Genomic DNA, 6,313 nt, shown 5'->3' with positions numbered 1-6,313 from the left:
TGTCGATAAACCAATATTGATAAGGAAGAATGTGCACTGTGTCCGCGAGAAGCAGTCTCAACACACACACACACACACACACACACACACACACACACACACAGTTGTGGGCACGTAATACCACTGAAATGATGTGGCAGGTGATAGCACCACAAGCTCAAAGATCTGTTGTTACCACGGTCTTTGCGTTCTTTTCCCTATCCAGTGTTTTTGGGAACAAATAAATGTTTTCTTCCTATTTTACTCAACTATAAAGACTCAGAAATTGTATATGTAGGACACGCGGGATCTCAACAATGACAGGGAAGAACCAGCCGAGTTAATTCAATACAGTCTGTTAGTGAGTGAGTCAAGTCACTTCAGTATCCCTTGCTCTATTATGCGGCGTCGCGTTCCTTGTCCACATTATTGATCCCGCTCTTGACCTCCTTCGGGTGGCTGGTGGTGCTAGTGCTGGTAGAGTTGTTGCTTGGCTGCTGCGTCTTAACTCTACAAAGTATCGTAATTGTAAAACACACACACACACACACACACACACACACACACACACAGTGGTTAGAGCGCTGGCCTCACAAGCCAGATGACCGGGGTTCGATTCCCCGGCCGGGTGGAGATATTTGGGTGTGTCTCCTTTCACGTGTAACCCCTGTTCACCTAGCAGTGAGTAGGTACGGGATGTAAATCGAGGAGTTGTGACCTTGTTGTCCCGGTGTGTGGTATGTGCCTGGTCTCAGGCCTATCCGAAGATCGGAAACAATGAGCTCTGAGCTCGTTCCGTAGGGTAACGTCTGGCTGTCTCGTCAGAGACTGCAGCAGATCAAACAGTGAATTACACGGGGCCACACGAACATAAAGCCGCGTAGTGTAGTGGTTAGCACACTCGGTTCACAACCGAGAAGGCCTGGATTCGAGTCCCGGGCGCGGCTAGGCAAATGGGCAAGCCTCTTAATGTGTAGCCCCTGTTCACCTAGCAGCAAGTAGGTACGGGATGTAACTCGAAGAGTTGTGGCCTCGCTTTCCCGGTGTGTGGAGTGTGTTGTAGTCTCAGTCCTACCCGAAGATCGGTCTATGAGGTCTGAGCTCGCTCCGTAATGGGAAAGGCTGGCTGGGTGACCAGCAGACGACCGTGGTAAAACACACACACACACACACACACACACACACACACACACACACACTCACACACACACCATTCTACCAGGAATAATTCTGAGTATGAAAGGGACTCTTCATCTCAGTGTAAACAAGTGATGGCCATTTAAGGAGTGATAATAGTTCCTTGGTTGTCTAGACTGACATGCCACACTCTCACAGGATACTCGTAGTGCAAGTATAAATATCTTTACTATCCTCATCGACACTTCTCAGTAAATGACATGCATGTATAATATGACTCTTATTGCAAAGTTTGTTTAACTGATACAGAGCTGCTGCTGCTGTTTCTATACTACTACTACTACTACTACTACTACTACTACTACTACTACTACTACTACTACTACTACTACTACTACTACTACTACTACTACTACTACTACTACTACTATCACCACTCCCACAACATTCCAAGCTGTTTCTATACTACTACTACTACTACTACTACTACTACTACTACTACTACTACTACTACTACTACTACTACTACTACTACTACTATCACCACTCCCACAAGATTCCAAGCTGTTTCTATACTACTACTACTACTACTACTACTACTACTACTACTACTACTACTACTACTACTACTACTACTACTACTACTACTACTACTACTACTACTACTACTACTACTACTACTATTACTACTACTACTACTACTACTACTACTACTACTACTACTACTACTACTACTACTACTACTACTACTATCACCACTCCCACAACATTCCAAGCATCCCCACACCTACCCATTCTGAATATGAACAGCAAGTAGCTGGAAGACACAATAACCTACACCTTTAGTCACAACTCCCAATGATTCTTACTTTACATCGAAAACGAACCTACCTACATGACTGACCTATCATTTTATATCATGCATGTCACTTATTGAACTTTCATGGAACGAATTCTACACTCACTTCTTATTTCTTTCGTTATTTTTATTTTCGTATTTGTGAGCGGCGTGAGGGAGTCAGGGTCAAAATAAAGATGTTGCTGTTGATCCTGGAATGAGCCTATGAGTTGACGGAATCTGTATGGCTTGAAATGCTACAACTCAAAAGACCTCCGGCGGGAATACCTAATATCACGAGATACGGGCACAATGGGAGGAAAGTGAGGGTAGTAGATTATGCACCTATCTTCGTGTCCCATTCAGCACGGGGCATCGCAAGGACTTTCAAACAGCGAAAGACACTTAGGTGAAAAAATAAGTGATTTGATTTACCTATATCATTTTACATCATAAAGTATCAGGGATCGGAACAACTACTAACGAAAGAGGAGGAGAGGAAGTTGTTATCTGTGGTTACTGTTGTTTATGGGGCATGGCGTATATATATCTGTTGTGCTGTGAGCCGTGAGTATAATGGTGGAGATAAGCAGTAGGCAATTATAACAAGCAACCAACTAGTGATCAAGTTAGTAATTAAGTGATTAAAAGATATGTAGACCAAAGGGGAAAAAAAACTTGTATTGAATAAAAAAGTAAAATGATTTATACTGACATTGCCTTAGAAATACAACTTGAAAGGGTAGATTGAAAGAACAAAACAGGAATGTGAAACAAGGTATTACACGTACCATTTAATAGGCGATAAAAAATAACTCTATATAAATTGAAAGACAGAGAAAAAGAGGAAATATTGTATGTGAAACTAGCATTCATATAAAAATAGAAATAGAGTCAATACTACATAATTCAACGGTCAATGAGGTTCATGCGCAGTCAGCTTACTTCATATGCTCATACATTCTACAACTTAAACTTATCCAACTGTATTCTACTTTTCTAACCTAACCACTTCAGTACCATGACGCGATTTCATATTCATTCTGGTTACTATTTGGTGATTTAACAACTTAAGTAACTTATGTAGGGATTGAAATAGTGAAAAATGTGGCCATTATTCCTTTAGCTTCCATTTATTCTTCCTAATGTGAATAAAATCGTTTAACCATACCCAAAACTCAAGGTAAAAATGCGTGCCAGTACTGAAGTGGTTAAGCGAGTACAAATTAGGGTGCATATACGCATTTACAGCCTCCAGCTTTTGTAACACTTATGGGAAGAATAATAAAAAAGTAATGCATAACCTAATTTACTTGTGAATGTTTTCATTTTCTTTGGTATAAAAAGAATCTGAGAAAGGTGTACAGTATATAGACAGGAGAAGAGACAATTGACACATAATGCAGGCCTAAAATATCGGGATTCATTATTTGTGTTATTCTTTTATCTTCTATGGTATGCGTTTAGTGCTCAAGTAGTGAAAATATTCTCAACGTTCGGTGTCTCGTCCTGTTTGAGTCGTGATTCTGTTTGGAGTTGTCCCTTCCTGCATCTTGAGACTTGAGAGGGAAGATACTGATGAGGAGAGGGATGCTGATTGTAGAGATATCGATTTGTTCCCGGCCAAAAAAAAAAAAAAAAAAAAAAAATCCTGACGTCTTATCTCGACCTCCATAATCAACGTGTATTTTCTTTATTGAACATGCATAAATCTTCAGCCTTCTCCACTTTCATTAACTAGGTAATTGGTAGATTTCTAAAGAAGGGGTATGCATGTGAGTGGTTGGCTGAATGCGCGGATAGTGAGAGACGTGCATGAATATTGTTCAATGTTTCTGTGTGTTGAACTCGAGCGTGGTTTATAACTAGTGTGTGCGTGGGTATGTAGGAGTTAGTTTGAATATGCTGAAGGGGTTAAATACTAAATAACATAGGTATACACATTTCTTCCTAGAATGTAACTTATTTTCTACCTGAGTGTGTATTTTTGTTATTTACTCCAGCGTATGTGTAGGAGACTCATATAGTTCACCAATCTTTTTACGGAAGGTGCTACAGTTTGAACCATGCGTCACCTGTATCAGCTTCCTCCATCTTACTGTGGACCTCCTTACTGACAGCTGGGGCACGCGAGCTCCGTCACTGGAAGAATATATACACTTTGGATTAGTGACTGACATTCTCTGGGGTTAGGTTGGCCACTAAGGAGCTAGTTAACGGTTTGACTGGTAGTTTGTGCTTTTTTTTTTGTAGTATAAAAGTATATGGTCATAGAATATTGATAAGTGAGTTGCATGATTAGCCTATAACATCAACTACCACTACCACTACCAATACTACTACTACTGTACCACTACTATTACTATTACTACTACTGCTACTACTACTACTACCACCACCACTATTGCTACTACTACCACTACTACTGCTACTACTACTATTACTACTACTACTTCTACAACGTCCACATAATCTTTCATTCACTTCACGATCCTCACAGCAATATCACTAATCACTGTTTCAGAAGAGATACCAACACCGATAACATTCTTCACAAATATCAAGAGGTAGGTGAGGGAGGAAGTGCCGTACGGGATTCCTCAAGGTGGGTAGGTGCGCCGCCGTTAGTCGTGAGTGAAAGTGAGTGCTCGTTGGGTGGGGTGGAGCCTACACGGTGAAGGGTCCCATTCTCTCCGCCTTTCGCTGGGTCAAAGCTCCAGACGAGAACATCACGTACGGTGTCTCTGTTAGCTAAGCAACGTACACCACACCTCAACACTCGCTTGCTTCCTTCCTTTCCTTCCTTTCGTAGAGGGCAAATCATGGAAAGTCAATCAAGATCAAGAGATGTATTCTTGAGACTTTGACGGAAATAAGAGAGAAAAATGCTAACTAGTCAATTCCCTGTGAAATGGGATGGGTACAGTACAGCCACGTCTAAACCTGTTTTATATACGCAGAGGTATAGTGAGGTCTTACTTTCACACACACACACACACACACGAGAGAGAGAGAGAGAGAGAGAGAGAGAGAGAGAGAGAGAGAGGTGCTTGTCATGTGCCGCTTATACTTGATACATCCTCACATGTGGCTTCGGTACAGGAAGCCGTGAAAAAAAAAAAGATAAGAGCACACCCTGTTTAGTGAAGAATTTATCAGGATATGAAGTCAAGAGAGCGGATATACTATCGTAATTTTCCTGGATAAGCTTGCTGAGTCAGTGAATGCTTTAACGCTGCCAAGTCGATGAACACTTTTTAAGATTAATACAAACGCAGGGTAATTTTTAATTCAGACGCGCCAGTATACACGAAGGGGGCGTGTCTGCGTGCGTATGTCGACCTTCACTCCATGACCCTACCTTTCATGAACTGCCGCGAAACCATATGGGAACTGCTCGCCCTCAACTTGTCAGGACCCGTACTCGCGTTATCAAAAACTTTGGACTAACAGAAAGACTACTTTTAAAGGTCCCCACAATTAATAATCGGGTTAACGTATTGGTACTTTTCCATTAACGATGAGAAACCAAGTTATTTCTGTTTGAAGATTCATGAAATTACTCTTGTAAACCTCCAAATTCTATCATAATCTACTGAGAGAAGTAAATATAAGACGGCTAATTAACTATTTGAAAATCACGGTTTCATAATAGGTTTCTGAATAGTCAAAATTATATAAAATCCATCATGCGAAATTATTAGTTATTCCACATCACTTTTACACCACTACGCCCCGGCACCTGGAAGTAATACCAACTTAACACAGGTATAAGCATCACCTCAGACTAGATAAACAGTACCATCTATATACCAAGGTGAACCTGAAATACCCCAACAACAATGTCATATGCGGTGAGCATGAACGAGTGTTACCTAACGGACCACCACACTGAAGTCTTACTTGGCTACCACCCGCCTGCACTTGCTTCATAGTGCGGACGTGTGGACCCTCCTATCCTAATTTAACTTAACTACGAACTTGAGTGTTTCCCAACGAGCCACCATGCAGAATTCATAACTGGCTATTACCAATCTGCACACGCCTCTTACCTCGTGCGACTCTTCTGAAGCAAAGAGTCTACGCAGCTTTTTGCATCTCCTCCATCTGTCTGCTCACATCCCGTCCATTTCTGAAATTGTACCATAAAAAAAGAAAATTAATCTTTATAACAATTGCAGTTATTCATCACTATCAACATTATCATCATCATGTATTTGGATAATTAATTTTTCCCTTTTCAGAGACAGTGTAGGAAGTTTGTAACTGTCACCGTATTCCGAGTAACGTACATCGCTCCAGGAAGTAAAATCAGATGACCTGCAGTGAACGTTGCTTGCAGTGACGTATAGATTTTGT

Source organism: Portunus trituberculatus, chromosome 14, assembly GCF_017591435.1.
Source record: "Portunus trituberculatus isolate SZX2019 chromosome 14, ASM1759143v1, whole genome shotgun sequence".
NCBI lineage: Eukaryota > Metazoa > Arthropoda > Malacostraca > Decapoda > Portunidae > Portunus > Portunus trituberculatus.
The sequence above is the reverse complement of the archived record's forward strand: the minus strand, read 5'-3'. Positions refer to the sequence as shown.